Source organism: Anabrus simplex, chromosome 2, assembly GCF_040414725.1.
Source record: "Anabrus simplex isolate iqAnaSimp1 chromosome 2, ASM4041472v1, whole genome shotgun sequence".
In the NCBI taxonomy this organism is placed as follows: domain Eukaryota; kingdom Metazoa; phylum Arthropoda; class Insecta; order Orthoptera; family Tettigoniidae; genus Anabrus; species Anabrus simplex.
In genome coordinates, this window is record NC_090266.1 from 425,136,172 (window position 1) to 425,154,358 (window position 18,187).

General features: G+C 38.0%; 1 protein-coding gene across 1 annotated transcript in view; it reads right to left on the bottom strand.

Moving 5' to 3' along the window:
* LOC136862876 (small G protein signaling modulator 3 homolog) overlaps positions 1 to 18,187 on the bottom strand; it is a 312,577-nt gene that overhangs the window by 52,819 nt on the left and 241,571 nt on the right. The window lies entirely within an intron of this gene.

Here is an 18,187-nt window from a genome sequence, read left to right on the forward strand (position 1 = left end):
TTAATATTGATATTTTAAATGTGATCGTAACTTGAGGCATCACATTAATGAGGTTATAAATAAAGGTTATAGATCTCTTCACATGGTTATGAGGGTAATTAGGGGTTGTAGTAAGGATGTAAAGGAGAGAACATATAAGTCTCTGGTAAGAGCCCAATTAGAGAATGGCATCCACATGAGGATTACTTGACATGTGAAATGGAAAAGATCCAAAGGAAAGCAGCATGATTTGTACTGGGTGATTTCTGACAAAAGAGCAGTGTTATGAAAACGTTCCAAATTTTGGGCTGGGAAGACTTGGGAGTAAAGAGAGGAGTGGAGAGGTGACGTGGAATGACATTAGTAGATGAATAAGCTTGAGTGGAGCTTTAAAAGGCAGGAAAGATCATAATATGAAGATAAAATTGAAATTCAAGAGGATAAATTTGGGCAAATATTCATTTATAGGAACAGGAATTAAGGAATGGAATAATTTATGAAGGGAAATGTTCAATAAATTTCCAAGTTCTTTGAAATCATTTAATAGATGACCAGGTAAACATATGATTGAAAATATACCACTTGGGTGACAATTCTAAATGCAGACCAATGATGATTGATTGATTGATTGATTAATTGATTGATTGATTGATTAAACATCATACATCTTAGGAAGAGGAAGAGAGTCTGAAAATCCCACAGCTGGTTTTGTGAGGAAATGATGATAAAGGGTGACAATTTGTTATGAAGGAAGCCGTTTGCACGGTTCGGTTCGGTTTGGTTCGGTTCGGTTTGGTTTGGTTTGGTTTGGTCTGGTCTGGTTTGGTTCACTGTTTCAAGTCAAAAGCCTCAGTGTCTTCTACATGGAGAGACTACTAGAATGCAGGCCAGTTCATTCTCAAGTCCAGGACGGATCCAGATTTGAACATAAGACAGTACTACCTTGGGCCCTTTTCAGCTTCGCTTCACTTCACTTCATGCAGAAATTCATCACTGATAGGTAAAATATTGCAGTCAATCCTCCTCTATTTTTGCATCTTCTAGTTTGATCAAGTGTTCACTAACATGTCCACATGATTTTCTTGATATACAATCCCAAACCCAAGTGTCTTCCAATATTTCATGCAAAAGTCCCCCTAAAACCTCCTATTTCTTCTATTTCTGTTATTATACCAACATAGCTCATAGCTAACAAATTCTGACTCATTCTACTAGTTTATTCCTTCTGTCATTCCTATCCCTCTAACTTCTCTTGCGATTTTCAGAGAAGCCGAGGTGCTTGAATTTTGTCAGTCAGGAGTTCTCTTAAGTATTTTTGTTAATCTATCGGCATGGTGCTGACACATTTGAGCACCTCCAAATACCACTGGACTTCGCCGGGATCGGACCCCAGTCCAGCTATCATTCCATAGAATTCACTGATATTAACAATGAACTGTAATTTACTGACAAATTTTCTAAGGTTGTTTTGTGGAATTCTTGGAGTGCCAAATTGAAATAGGACTCTGTTAATCACTTCAAATTATTTTCCCTCGGTGCTGGTATTTGGGAATCAGACTGCAGTGACAACTGATGGTAAAAAGAGTTCTTGGTTCAAAGTAGTTACAGGGGTTAGACAAGGCTGTAATCTTTCACCTCTGTTGTTCAGAGTATACATGGATCATTTGGTGAGGAGTATAAAATGGCAGGGAGGGATTCAGTTAAGTGGAAATAAGCAGTCTGGTCTATGCTGATGACTTGGTGTTCATAGCAGACTGTGTTGAAAATCTGCAGTCTAAGATTTTGGAGTTTGAAAAATGTGCAGCCAAGTATGACATGAAAATTAGCATTTCCAAGACTAAAAGTGATGTCAGTAGGGAAGAAACCTAAGAGGATTATATGCCAGGTAGGGAATATGATGCTGGGATAGGTGGATCGTTTCCAGTACTTAGGATGTGTATTCTCCCACGATGGTAGTATAGTAAGTGAAGCTAGTAAGTAAGATAAGGCAGTGAGGTCACTGTTGCAATCAACGGTATTCTGCAAGAAAGAAGTGCGTTCTTGGATAAAACTGTCTTTACATGCTTTTAGACCAACTTTGTTGTCTGGAACCCAGACCAGGATTACTTGATATGTGAAATGGCAAAGATATAAAGGAAAGCAGCACAATTTTTTGAGTGAACGTAGTATGTTATTCATAAGTTAGAAGTAACAGACATGAAAGTAGTGAGAATGAAGGTTGGTAAAATCAGGAGGGTACAATGTCAGGAGGGTACTCAGAATGTGGGGATAAAGGCCAAGTTAGGAATAAACTCGACGTGGGAAGCTGCACATATAAACCAGCTTTGATGATTGAGAATTGTAATGCAAATGAAGGAAGATAAGTTACCTAGGAGAATAATGGGCTTGGCCAGGGAGGGTAAGAGAATTAGGTGACCAAGGCAACAATATTAGACTAAATTTTAATGATAAGAGGTGTGGAACTACAGAAGGCCACAGAGCTAATTTGAAAAGGAGGATTATGGAGGCATTTAGTTAATTCACAGAGGATCACAGACTAAATGCTGAGAGGCATCGCAATCTATAAAGAATGTATGTGCAATACCGACCATATGTAAAGGGTTATTACAAATGATCAAAGCAATTTCATAAATTCATTGTAGCTCCATGCATTGACATATGGTCACAAAACTCAACAGTCATGTAGAAAAACTCAAAAAGTTTTGGTCTGCTGAAGTCTCACTTCAGATTTCTGGCACGAGAGCGTAGCAGCAGTGAGCAGTGCACAGTGAGACAAGATGGCGAGAGGCGCCGAGAAAGCTTTTGTTGTGCTTGAAATGCACTCACATCAGTCTGTCATAACAGTGCAGCGACACTTCAGGACAAAGTACCACAAAGATCTACCAACTGCTAACTCCATTTGGTGATGGTATGTGCAGCTTAAAGCTTCAGGATGCCTCTGGAAGGGGAAATCAACGGGTCAGTCGGCAGTGACTGAAGAGACAGTTGATCGCGTGCGGGCAAGTTTCATGCGTAGCCCACAGAATTATTAAATAACACTAGTGTGTTTTTATTGTTCACCCACCTATTCAATACAATACAATCTTAAAAATTATGACTTTGTCCTTGTCAAAATTGTTGACATAAAATTAATACATTGGATGGTACATGTTTTGCCTATCAATAGTAGGCATCATCAGCCATAATTTTTTAATTTTTTTTTTTACCTTAAGCATAGATCAGGTACCTGACTGGAAATGACTTATGAATACTGTTAAAAACTATGTCTTGTAAAATGGATTAGAGATCGTTAAACAACTATTACAATATAAAATGTACTATACTATTACTTAACAATATTTGTGTTAATATTTGAGTCTAAAAACATGACAATTATTTGAGGATTATGACATAGGTTCTTGATTTTAAAAGATATTGCAATAAAGATAAAAATCAGAAAGCACATTCCATTTAATTGTCAAATGGCATGTTGTTAAAAACTTGAGGAAAGTTGAGCATTGGTAATGGTCGTTGGTTCTTGAAGTTAATAAGTATTGATTTTCATTTATATGTATATAAATTTTGAAGAATTTTCATATGGCGTGGTTCTTTTTGAGATAATATTAGTTGAAATGATGGTGCCGTAGGCTATATTGAAGTTTGTGTAGATGTCATTAGGCCATCTTCTTTGATGTAGTGTTTGTGGGAAGAGTTTGTGATAGGAATGGCTCATTGTGGTTGGATGTGTTGAGGTGAGCATACTAGTTGAAAGGGAATGTTGTTGTCAATCGGTGGGTAGCCAAGTGTGTGATGAAATTCTGTAATTAAAGAGTTATTTTGAAAATTTGATGAAGGACCATAATTAGAATTAAGGGGCTGAATAATGGAAGTTAAATGAAAAGTGTTGACACTTACCCCTTCGACTGCTGAGATGTTAACTTATGCTAAGGGCTTTAGAGCAACTGGCAGTCGCCGAGCTCTTACTTCGCGTGTTGTATTTGTGAAGTCTTGCTGGAGGGGGTTGAGCTTGAGAAGGCATGGCTAAGGGCCCATTCGCTGCGCGTGAGAAGGAGTTGCCGGCAGCGGGAGAAGGGGAGGGGGTGGTGTGTGTGTGTGTTAGATTGGTGGGAGTGTTTACTGATTTGGTGCTAAATATTTTATAAAAATTACTATTTAGAAGGAATGGTTTCTGTAATAGAATTGGGATCTGTTCATAAAGAGGACTTTTGTTATCTATTACATCATTTAAAATTTTGTATTCGTTAAATTGCGGATCTAGGAAGATGTATAAGTTTTCATATTCCGTCATGAGCTTAACTTTTCCAATTCTTTTTAAGATTTGTAAATCCTGATCTATTGTCATAAATTTGTGACCGTTTCCTTCATGTGGTTACTCATTGCAGAGAACTACTTATGTTTTTTGGGCATTATAATGTTCTGCATATCTAGTTGAGAAACAGCGGCCAGTTTGGCCAACATAAGAAAAATTACATACTGAGCATCTGAGCCTATACATACATGAGCTTGAATATTTATTATTAGTTGAATTGACTGAGTTATGATTAAAAAATAAATTTCGATTTGTATTCTGTGTTGTATAAGCGATTTTTAGTTTTTTTAAAGGATTGGTAATTTGGTGGATTTTTGGGTTGGTAAATGTGAATTTCGCAAATTTTATGTTGGGTTTTATTGGAGAAAGTTTTGTGGTTAATTTTAGTCTAACTTTATTAATGATTTTGTTGATCATATCTGGACTGGACCTGTTGAATCTGGCTATTTCTTTTATGAAATCTAATTCATTTTTTTAGATTATTCGGTAAAAGAGGGATTTTTAATGCCCTGTATACTAAACTTTAATAAGTCACTTGTTTATGAGAATTTAGGTGCAAAGATTCATTTTTTATAGTTACTGGAGTAAATGAAGGCTTGCGGTAAATTTGGAAATCGAATTTGTCTACAACTCGCGTGATTTTGATGTCTAGAAAATTGATTGAATTGTTGTTTTTGTTTTCCTTTGTGAACTTTATATTATCGTCCAAATTATTTAGAAACGTTAGGATGTTATCACAATTGTTAAGTTGTTTATCGATAATTGCTAACGTGTCGTCGACATAATATTTTTTACTATTTTGTTGTATTCTAGATTGTCCATGTAGATGTCTGATAAAATGCCAGAAATTGGATCTCCCATAGCTAAGCCTTCTTGTTTATATATTTTGTTGTTGAAAGTAAAGTAATTATTGTGTAAAACAGAACTTAGTAACTTTATGAATTCGTCTATTTCAATTCTGCTTAATGCACTGTGTTTGGATAGGTGGTTTTTTATTATGGTGATAGTTCTGTTGAGTACATATTTGTGATATCAAAGGAACATAAAATGTGATTTGGTTGTAAATTGAATTTGTTTAAAGTTTCACAAAGTTCGAAAGAATTTTTGATGGGATTTGTATTGTGAAATTTAAAATGTTTTTTAAGAACTTGTGGAGGAACTGAGAAGTTTTATAAGTGGGACTGTCTCTGCTATTGATTACTGGTCTGATAGGGGTATCTTCTTGTGTATTTTAGGTAATGATCTTGCTGTAGGTAATTTCGGATTCATAGTGATCATTTTTTGATAGTCTTGTTCATTTAGTAGGAATATTGAATTTTTAAGGAGTGTTTTTAAATTGCGTTGTATTTTTACTATGGGATCTTTACTGATTAATGTGTAGGTTTTATCGGAGAAAAAAATCTTCTGTTTTTTGATGATGTCTTGTTTATTCATTAAAATTGTTATATTGCCCTTATCAACCTTTGTTACTATGACATTATTGTTGTTAATTTTAGTTTTTAGTTTTAGGTTTTGTTCTATAAAGTTATCACATGTAATAGCCCACAGAAGTCGAAGGAGAGAGCAATCAGATTACTGAACATACCACAGCTGACCGTTTGGAAAATCTTATAGAAACGACTAGAGCAGAAGCCTTACCGCTGACAACTGCTGCAAGCCCTAACTCCCAATGACAAAGTCAAACACCTTGAATTTTTGGTGCGGTTGCAACAGTGTATGGAAGAGGATGAGTTTAGAACGAAACTTGTCTTCAGTGATGAAGCAACAATTTTTGTTAATGGTGATGTGAACAAACACAATGTGCGAATCTGGAGGCTAGAGAATCCTCATGCTATCGTGCAGCAAATTCAAAATTCACCGAACGTTAATGTGTTTTGTGCAGGGTCATGGTTTCAAGTGCACGGCCCCTTTTTCTTCTGTGAAAAATCCGTTACAGTACATGTGTATCTGGATATGCTGGAAAATTGGCTCATGCTGAAACTGGAGAACAGGGCGGACGTCATCTTCCAACAGGATGGTGCTCCACCTCACTTCCATGGTGATGTTCGTCAATTCTTAAACAGGAGATTGCCAAACCGATGGATCGGTCGTGGTGGAGCTGATGATCAGCAATTCATGTCATGGCCTCCATGCTCTCCTGACTTAACCCCATGGTGTGGGGTTACGTGAAATATTCAGTGTTTACACCTTCTCTCTCAACCAACCTGCCAGAACTGCGAGCTCGCATCAACCGTGCTTTCGAATCCATTGATAGGAACATGCTGCGTCGACTGTGGGACGAACTTGATTATAGGCTTGATGTCTGCAGAATCACAAAAGGGGCACATATCATAACATTTGTAAATGTCAAAAATAACTTCGAGTTTTTCTATGTGTGTGGAATGCCTTGTGACAATACATCAAATAATAAAGTTATTGAAGAGCTTTGGAATCACGCAAATCATTTGTAATAACCCTGTACTGCTGGTTGATTTCCTCGAGGAACGTTGGACCATTACTGCAACTTATTATGGCAACCTTCTTCACCAGGTTCGCACTGACTACAGTTCAGAAAGGTGCGGCATTCCATGAGATCATTACTGCTCCTTCATGACAACGCCAAATCCCACACCGCAAGACTAACCCAGAAAATATTCGCACAAATGCACTGGACTGTCCTGCCACAACCATCCTACAGTCCAGACTTGTCACCGTGTGACTTCCACGTGTTTGGGCTGCTGAAAGGTGCTCTTGGTGGACAGCGCTTCATAACCAAAGAGGAGGTGAAACAGTCCATGCACAATTGGCTTCACACATGCCCAGCTACATTCTTTGAAAATGGGATAAAGAAATTGTATATCTGATGGCAAAAGTACATAGATAGGATGTAAAATGTACATAATTTTGATAAATAAAATAGTTACAACCAAAGGCTCGTTTATATTTGACTTAGCCTCATACAAAACAAATAATTTGACCATATCTACTATAGTAATACATGGAAACCATTAATAATATGACACATATAACTCAGCAGAAAAACCATTCCAGAAGTTCATATATACTTGGTATCATCTAATGTTTAGTCGGGAAGCCATTTGCTTGTACAACTGCTGCACATCGCGTTGGCATCGAGTCCACCAATTTCTCAAGGCATGAGACAGGAATTTTGGAGCATAGTAGTTAAAGCTTCGAAATATGCTTCCCTGTTTGTGTATGTATTGTATTTAACACACCTTTTTAAGTTCCTCCCACAGATGTTCAATTGAGTTTAGGTCAGGGCTTTAACTTGGCCAATCAATAACCCTGACTCTTTTCTTGTTGAGACAAGTTTTGACATACTTGGTGGTGTGTTTACAATTACTGTCATGCTGATAAAACCACCCATGAGGCATGTTTTGTACAGCATACTGTACCACATGTTGTTCAATGATCCTGCCACATGAAAAGTGATCCATATTGCCTTAAATTTTTACCAGTGAACCAACACCTGTTCTAGAAAAGCAGCCCCAATCCATTACATGACCACCATGTTTTACTGTCGGTTTTGAGTACTGTACATCATTCCATGTGTTAACTGGAATTTCCATCTGAGGTGAACATATTGAATTTAGTCTCATTGCTCCACAGTATTTTACTCCCTTTCTTGTACGTACAGGCACAATATTTCTTAGAAAACGTAAGTTGGGCCTTCCTGTTCTTTTCTAAAATCAAGGGCTTCTTGCTTGGTCATCGGCTCATAAAACTTTGGTGTCTGGGGTACCATTTGATAGTAGTTAAGGCAAGTTTGATCTTACAATTGTCTTCTAAATTATTTTTTACAGCTACTGCTGTCGTAATTTGATAAAAGTAATCGTTCCTCGGTACTTTACTAAGACATTATCAGAAAATACCTAAAGTATAAAACTTTCCAAAAAATTGAGTTTCATTTACCCCAGAAACTCCTTGTAAACCACATTTGTGGTATTGCATTTTGGGGCTAAGATGACCATGAACGTAGAACTGTACATGTGACAAACAGACCTTCTCTCAAGTTAAAAAGCAACAAAAATAAATAAAAAAATAAACAACAAGCACAACATGTTTGTTTATTTTTAAAGGAGATTCCAAATGCCTATTCCCACACCCATAACATCTTCAATTCTTGAGATATAAGTATTCCCATAAAAAGAAATCAACCCCTTCATCAGTCTTTCCCCCACCCCCACCTAAGTGGATTTTCCAAAAACAAACAAATACATATTTCTTTATTTTTATGGGAGATTCAAAATACCAATTTTTACATCTGTGACATCTTCAGTTTTTGAGATACAAGTATCCTTATAAAATGTAATTCAGCTCTTTTTTCACTTCCTTTCACCTGCGTTATGTGCCTTTTCTGAAAGAAAAAAAATACATGTTCCTGTATTTTTAAAGAACTTTCCAAATACCAAGTTCCTTGCCTGTAACATGTTAAGTTTTTGACATATGCTGTAGATATACCAGGGGCTGCCTGGCCGAGGCAGTAAAGGCGTGCTCAGTTCGCCTGGAAGGATGTGGGTTCGAATCCCCGTCAGGAAGTCGCAAAATTTAAGAAACAAGATTTCCACTTCCGGAGGTGCACATGGCCCTGAGGTTCACTCAGCCTACAACAAAAATGAGTACCAGGTTAATTCCTGGGGGCAAAGGCGACCGGACGTAGAGCTAACCACTCTACCGTATCATGTGCCGAGGTTCAAAATCAAATCAAAATCTCTTTATTTGCAAATGAGGTGTCTACCTTGGTGGCAAATGGTACACTAAAATACATTATTGTCAAGCACTAAATATTAAATCAACAAGAGAAGAAAATTTTTCCTATAATACAATATTATACAATTTACGCGCTAACAATGTTTTCTATTAAACACACAGCTCATCCTTAATAAATTTATATTGTTTACAAAATTCTACTTATAATATCTCCTGTACTACTTACAAATATAGTCAACTGATATACAGTATGTGGAATTACTTCAAATGATACTATACAACTGGTATAAGATTAATATTTACATAGCATTTATTTATTTACCCTCTTTTTTTTTTTTTTACCGTTCTGGATCCTAAGTAGCATAACGACCTGCTGCGTCTTAACCAGAGCCCCTTTTGCCACCACTTTTCAGAGTTCCTGAAGGGCCTTCACAGCTACCGTAGCGGTCCCAGGGCCCTCGAAGTCCCCACTGTACTTCACCCCTACAGGCAGTCCCCTACTTTGGCTGTCCAAACTCCTTAGACCAGGGGATGGAATTAATTTATTCACACACATTTTTTTATTTACAATAACCTGCACTGGTCGAATGCCCTCTAACACTTCATTTATTTTCTCTGTTGCTGTTTATTCTCTTCTTGAATATCTGTACAGATGTTGGAAAAGGATCAAACACTACCCCTGGTAAACTGTTCCACTCCTTCACACCCTTCCCAATGAATGAAAATTTACCCCAATCGTTTCTGCTAAAATTCCTTCTAATTTTATATTTGTGGTCAGTCCTGCCGATATAATTATTTTCCAACTGAAGCCTCTCACGGATATCTCCCCATGCTTCTTCTCCTGTATAGGCTCTATATAATCCTGTAAGTCTAGTTTTCTCCCTTCTCTTACTTAAAGTTTCCCACCCAAGTTCCTTTAACATTTCTGATACACTACTTTTTCTCCTGAAATCCCCTGTTACAAATCTTGCTGCTTTCCTCTGCACACTATCTATTTCTTTTATTAGGTATTCTTGGTGAGGATCCCAAACACTGTTTGCATATTCCAATAATGGACGAACCATACTCAAGTAACTTTTTTCTTTTAATTCTTTGTTGCATCCTTTAAGTAGCCTCATTATAACATGTAATGATCTGTATGCTTTCCCAACAATGTCATCAATATGATCCTTCCAGTGCAAATTACTTTCAAATCTCACACCTAAGTATTTGCACTTGCCATCTTTTGGGATAACTACCTCATCCAAAGTATATTCAAATTCAGTTTTAAAGCTCCTGTTTGTAAAAGTTGTAACAGTTGATTTGCCTCCATTAACCTTCATATTAATTTCTTCAACCCATTGTTGGATACTTTCAAGGTCAACTTTGCAATTCTGAACAATCCTCAATGTTGTTTATTTCTTTATAAACAATTATGTCATCTGCATACAATCTTATTTTTGATGTTATATTGTTCCCTAAATCATTTGCGTATATTAAGAAAAGTAACGGACCGATTATACTACCCTATGCAATTCCCTTCCAAACTTTCTCTTCCTGAGATACATTATTTCCTACTTTGACTTTCTGAACCCTTGAATTTAGAAATGCTTTTATCCAACGTGTAACCCTTACGTCCAATCCTATTCCCTCCAATTTCTTTAATAATATTCCATGTTCCACTCTATCACAGGCTTTGGAAAGATCTATGGCTATGCAATCTAACTGACCTCCTGAATCCAACTGATCTGATATGTCCTGCTGAAATCCCACCAGTTGTGCCTCACAAGAAAATTTCTTTCTAAATCCATACTGGCTCCTCATGAACCAATTTTTATCATCATATCCCTCTGATATACTTCGATAATAAACTCTCCAGTATTTTACAAACTATACTGGTCAGGCTGATTGGTCTGTAGTTCTCTGGTTTCCTTTTATCACCCTTTCCTTTATAAATTGGTATTATTATAGATTCCTTCTATTCCTTTGGTATTACACTATTATTTATGACATAGTCAAAGAGAAATTTTAAATAAGGCACTATGTACCACCCCATTGTCTTTAATACCTCCCCAGTAATTTGATCACTTCCTGCTGCTTTTCCTTGCTGAAGCAGTTGGATTTCTCTGAAAATATCTTCGTTTGTGAATGAGAAGCTTCTTGTTTCCCTCTGTCTCTCTCCCTCTCTATCTTCTGTTTCGGTTTCCAACTCTTGACAATCATCTACTGAATCTCTAAATTACCGAGCTCGATAGCTGCAGTCGCTTAAGTGCGGCCAGTATCCAGTAATCGGGAGATAGTGGGTTCGAGCCCCACTGTCGGCAGCCCTGAAGATGGTTTTCCGTGGTTTCCCATTTTCACACCAGGCAAATGCCGGGGCTGTACCTTAATTAAGGCCACGGCTGCTTCCTTCCAATTCCTAGCCCTTTCCTATCCCATCGTCACCGTAAGACATATCTGTGTCGGTGCGACGTAAAGCAAATAGCAAAAAAAATCTCTAAATTCCCTACTAAATAGGTTTGCTTTCTCAGTATCTGTTAAATAGTGTTCACCCCCTTCTCCCACCATTGTAGAAATTTGGATTCCTTTTCCTTTTTGATTCCTGATATATGAATACAGCTTTTTCCATTTCCCATTGTGGTCATTACCCTCTTGAAGTATGCCATTCATATAATTCTCTTTTGCTTCCTTTTTCACTCTATTCAGTTCCCTCATTAGCTGTTTTCTAGTTTCTCTACTCTTTCTACCCTCTTTGATTTTCCTGTTTACTATTCTACATTTTCTTTTTAATTTTCTTATTTCCCTTGTATAATAAACAGGGTCTGAGGTCATTTTACCCTTCTTAACAGGTACAAATCTCTTCTCTCCTTCCCAAATAATTCCTTTAATTTTAGCCCAAAGTGTATCCACGTTACTCCCTTCACTTATCCAACAACTGAATTGTGATTTAAGGTAAGTCCCAAATTCATCAACTTTAGTTTTTCTGTACAATTTCTTGTCTTGTGTAACCCTCTTATTAAGCCTTTTTGGTACGAGTCCTACATCCATTATTACAGCCTTATGGTCTCCTATTCCTTCAATTACCTAAGTTTTATCAACAATTTCCCATGGTTTAACCAAGAATACATCTAGTAAGTTATTGAGACAAGTCGGTTCTTGTACTACTTGTGTAAATTCTCCCTCCCAAATTAACTTATATGCCAGTTTCTGTTCATGGGCTTCACTTGCAGCTCCTTTCCATTCAACTTCAGGCAAATTTAGATCTCCCCCAATTATTACCATATCATTATTATTGTTTTTACGAGTATAATCTATTATTTTTTCAAAGATTTCCACGTCTCTTTCCTCTCTTCCAGGCCTGTATGTTCCTATAATTCCCACCTCCTTCATATTATCACAAACTAATTTCATCCCTAATATTTCATCCCTTTCATCGGTAAACCATTCATGTGAACAGTAAGTTTCCTTCACCAGAATAAACACCCCCCCTCCCTTTTTATCTCCTCGGTCTCTACGATAGACTGTGTACCCTTCTGGAAATACTTCTCTATTACCCACCCCTTCTTTCAACCACGATTCCACTCCTATCACCACATCAGTCTCATAAGATTCCATCAAGGTTATGAATGGTGGAAGCCTTTACCTTCCACACCTCCAAGGGCCTTCATGGCCTGTATGGAGATGACTTTGCTTTGCTTTGCTTTTTTTTTGTAGATATACCGGTACTCATTTTAAAAATTCACCTGCTTTTTCAATTCTTTTCAGCCTCTTACGAGAATCTTCTGGAAAAAAAAAGTGTTTCTTTATCTTTAAAGGAGATTCCAAATACCAGTTTTCATGTCTGCAACATCTTCAGAATTTGTGATATAATTATTCTCATAAAAGGAATTCAACTTCTTCACTTTTTCCACCCCTCTTTCCCCTTAAGTGGACTTGCCGAAAAAAAAAAACCCAAATAAAACATGTGTTTCTTTATTTTTAAAGGAGATTCAAAATACCAACTTTCAGGTCTATAACATCCTCAGTTTTTGATATAGAAGTATCCACATAAACAGAATTCAACTACTTCTTATTTTCACTTTCTCTCCTGTAAGTCAATTTTCCAAAAATAAAACAAAAAATACGTGTTTCTTTATTTTTAAAGGGGATTTGAAAAATAAATTTTCACGTTTGTAACATCTTCAGTTTTTGAGATAAGCATCCCCCCCCTGTTAAGTTGATTTTCCCCAAAAATGCATGTTTCTTTATTTTTAAAGGAGATTCCAAATACCAATTTTCACATCTGTAACCTTCAGTTTTTGAGATATAAGTATCCCCATAAAAAAAATTCAATTTATTCACTTCCTTTTACTCTCCCCTCAAGTTAATTTTCCGAAAAGAAAAAATGCATGTTTATTTATGAAGGAGCTTCCAAATACCAATTACCACGATGGTAACATCTTCAGTTTTTGAGATATCTGTAGGCCTATCCTCATAAAAAAGGATTCAACTCCTTTTCCACCCCACCCCCCACAGTTGAATTTCCCCCAAAATACACGTTCCTTTATTTTCAAAGGAGACTCCAAATACCAATTTTTACGTCTGTAACATGTTTTTGAGATATAATGTAGATAAGCTCAGTTTAAAAATTCACCCCCTTTTTCAGTTCCCCTTAAGTGTATTTTCCACAAACAAATTATCTCTGTTTCTTTACTTCTACAGGAGATTCCTGTTTTGCTTCCTTTAATCCTCCCCCTTAAATGAATTTTTCAGAAACAAACTGGGGCAATGGGAACTACGCTGACAGAAGCCTCGAATACCCTACTAGACCTCCCTTCATCAAATAACTTTATAGAGGGACAGGCTAGAATGAGCTCATATAGATTGGAGCAAAGTGGATGCTGGAAGGCTCAAAGGCCCAATCCTGGACACTGTAAAATTAACAGAGTAATAACACAGGATGTTTTACACATGCCAGCTGATCATATGACTCTAAAGTATATCTTTGAGAAACCATTTGAGACCCAGATAAAAAAATAAAAATAAAAAAAATAAAAAAAAAGGAGACTGGGACATTAACAGAAGGGAAACTGGTGTGGTGGACAGATGGCTCAAGGACTGAGATGAGAACAGGAGGAGGGATCAACAGGGAAAGACCAGAGAGATCAATCCAAATGAGTCTAGGCACATACACTACAGTTTTCCAAGCTGAAGTGACAGCCATCATTACAAGCCTTGAGGAAAACCTGAAAATGAACTACAGAGATAAGAAAATTTTCATATTTACAGATAGCCAAGCAGCCATTAAGGCACTTGAAGCTGTCCGGATTACATCCAAAATTGTTTGGTATGGTCATACACTTCTCCTGAAGCTCTCAGAGTACAATGTTGTTAAAATAATATGGGTACCTGAGCATGCAGGCATAGAAGGTAATGAAAAAGCAGATAAACTGGCAAGAAAAGGGTCAGAAACACGTTTTGTGGCCCAGAACAAGTATGTGGGATCTCTTACAGACAAGCCTGACTTTATATAGGTAAATGGTACAAAAGAAACAAATGGAAAACTGCAAAAATGCTCCAGGATGCAGGCTTGCAAAATAACTGATAAAGAGCCCAAACAAGACCCCATAAATAAAGGAAGAAGAAGAAGGAGGAGAAGAAGAAGAAGAAGAAGAAGAAGAAGAAGAAGAAGAAGACGACGACGAAGAAGAAGAAGAAGAAGAAGAAGAAGAAGAAGAAGAAGAAGAAGAAGAAGAAGAAGAAGCAGCCTGGGCCAAGAAATACAACAGATACTTGGCCATGAGTGATCACATGACAGAGTCCAATGACATGTTTACAAACGTAGAAAAGAACCTTAAAATCTTGAAAACTATAAATAAAGGCTATTTACTGAACATATATACGGAAATTTACATTTATCTGAACCAAAGGAACAATCCAACGGGTAATATAAACAATCTTTCTGAGAAGTATAACATCTTGTACAAAGAACTGATTAGAGCGAAAGTCAGAAAGAAATGTCAAACTTTAACGTGTCACATGCTCAGTGACACTCAGGTCGTTTCTCCACCCAGAACACGCCCACCCACTTCCCCCCCACATTCCCCGCTCAACGTAGCAACTACCGGTACTTGCTTTGAATCAGATAGACACTTACCCCAGCAGAAGTGAGTCCTTTTCCGCACATTGGGGCCAATAACAAGGAAGTAGCACAGTTTAAATCATATTATATTATTTCATCTTCCATCTCTCTTTACTTACACTTTTTTTTAAAATTTCAGACAGAATATCAGTCAGTTCTACAAATAAATTTACTGCTTTGGCCCTGTGTTGACCTAAAATCCTGCTCTATTGGCAGAAAAAATATCTAATTCCCTCAATGGGAACTTAGAATTTCCATTCCAAAATCCTGAAGCGTTCAATCTTAAATACAAAATTACGGAATGTCTATCAAAGATCTTTATGGATCTTTTATCAAGAAATATTTTAAATGAAGAGTTTTTATTCACAAGAATGATCATTTTAAGATTTTAGAAATACAACTGTTAGTTCCCACGAACTTTATCATCAAGAGTTTAATGAACAATTCAACCAGTTTTATAGATTGACTTGCAACTTTAACAAAATTTGCCAATATTTTATTTTAAATGTCCTGGCATACAAAAGTGTATTTAATGTGTCTTTCCAATTTAACAATGTCATTTTTGTATTCTGATATATTATTGTAGTTTATTCTAGCTGATGATATCACTTAGGGGAAGAAACATGTACTAGATGTAATAAATTATATATGTATTGAATAGGCAGACCACTTAAATATAATATTTAAGTTAATCTTAAAAACATTCGCTACTTGATGAGTCAGTCAGTCAGTCAGTCAGTCAGTCAGTCAGAGCATGTTATTTTATAAATGCCCGGCCCCATGCCTAAATGCTTAGTGTCCTGGCCTTTGGTCACAGGGGTCCCAGGTTCGATTACCGGAAGGGTCGGGAATTTTAACCTTAATTGGTTCATTCCCCTGGCACGGGGGCTGGGTGTATGTGTCGTCTTCATCATCATTTCATTCTCATCACAACATACAGGTCGCCTACAGGCGACAAATCAAAAGACCTGCACCTGACGAGCCGAAGTCCTTGGACACATCCTGGCACTAAAAGCCATATGCCATTTCATTTCATTTCATTTCATTTCATTTCATTTCATTTCATTTCATTTCATTTTATATATATAGACGAGTGCATTGTGTGTTGAAAGATTCAGATACTAACCAGTGTGTTTAACAATCTAGTCACTTGAGCATAAGAATAACCAAGACTAAAATACACTATGTGATCAAAAGTATCCGGACACCTGGCTGAACACGATGTACAAGTTCGTGACACCCTCCATCGGTAATACTGGAATTCAGTATGGTGTTGGCCCACCCTTAGCCTTGATGACAGCTTCCACTCTCGCAGGCATACATTCAATCAGGTGCTGGAAGGCTGCTTGGGGAATGGCAGGCCATTCTTCACGGAGTGCTGCACTGAAGAGAGGTAGCGATGTCGGTCGGTGAGGCCTGGCACGAAGTCGGCATTCCAAACATCCCAAAGGTGTTCTGTAGGATTCAGGTCAGGACTCTGTGCAGGCCAGTCCATTAGAGAGATGTCATTGTCGTGTAATCACTCCACCACAGGCCATGCATTATGAACAGGTGCTCGATCGTGCTGAAAGATGTAATCGCCATCTTCGAAGTGCTCTTCAACAGTGGGAAGCAAGAAGGTGCTTAAAACATCAATGTAGGCCTGTGCTGTGATAGTGCCACACAAAACAACAAGGGGGGCAAGCCCCCTCCATGAAAAGCATGACCACACCATAACACCACCGCCTCCAAATTTTACTTTACTGTTGGCACTACACAAGCTGGCAGATGACGTTCACCAGGCATTCACCATACCCACACCCTGCCATCGGATCGCCACGTTGTGTACCGTGATTCGTCACTCCACACAACGTTTTTCCACTGTTCAATCGTCCAATGTTTACACTCTTTACAGCAAGCGAGGCGTCGTTTGGCATTGACCTGTTTGATGTGTGGCTTATGGGCAGCCGTTCGACAATGAAATCAAAGTTTTCTCAACTGCCGCCGAACTGTCATAGTACTTGGAGTGGATCCTGATGCAGTATGGAATTTCTGTGTGATGGTCTGGATAGATGCCTGCCTATTACACTTGACGACCCTCTTCAACTGTCGGCGGTCTCTGTCAGTCAAGAGACGAGGTTGGCCTGTACGCTTTCGTGCTGTACGCGTCCCTTCACGTCTCCACTTCACTATCATATCAGAAACAGTGGACCTAGGGGTGTTTAGGACTGTGGAAATCTCGCGTACAGACTTCTGACACAAGCGACACCCAATCACCTGACCATGTTCGAAGTCCGTGAGTTCCGCGGAGCGCCCCATTCTGCTCTCTCACGACATCTAATGACTACTAAGGTTGCTGATATGGAGTACCAAGCAGAAGGTGGCAGCACAATGCACTTAAGATGAAAAACATATGTTTTTGGGGTGTCCGGATACTTTTGATCACATAGTGTATGTCCTACCCCTCTTCCTCAGAACCTGTTATCAAAAGTTATGATTTCTTACTCACTCACTTGGTCATGAACTAGGACATGATTACAAGTTCATTTCATGAACCAGATATTCTATGGAAAGCCCATCAACTTTACCAGTTTACTGAACAACTGAAACAGGGGAAACTCCCCATAATCTTATACCCTAATAATCACACAGAAATGATTGTAACTGCAATTACTTTGCAACATACAATACTACTCACCTAGAACATCTGTTCCCCATGTAAGGGGTGGCCTAAATAATTGCTGGCAGTAGCTCTAAAATGCCTTTGGGAGTGGCGACCCCATTGTAATCAACGCTCCTGAATAAGATTCGGAGTGGCCAACCCTGAAGGCGTTTAGTCATCACCCCTAGTAAATTTCTTTACTAGTTCGCATACGATGATAAACAACGACGCAGATGTCACTACCCCAGGGAGTATCCAATCTCCCGTCACCAATGGTGGCGCACTCAGGCCTTCGGATTCTGGGGAGTCTGACCTCATCGTGCGGGCAAAGTCGGAGTTCCCCAATACCACCAACCTATTGAGACCCAAAACTGTCACACACTTTGGAACCATCAATATTCAAACCCTCTGTAAGATCGTAAAACTCAAGCAATTGATGGACATCCTG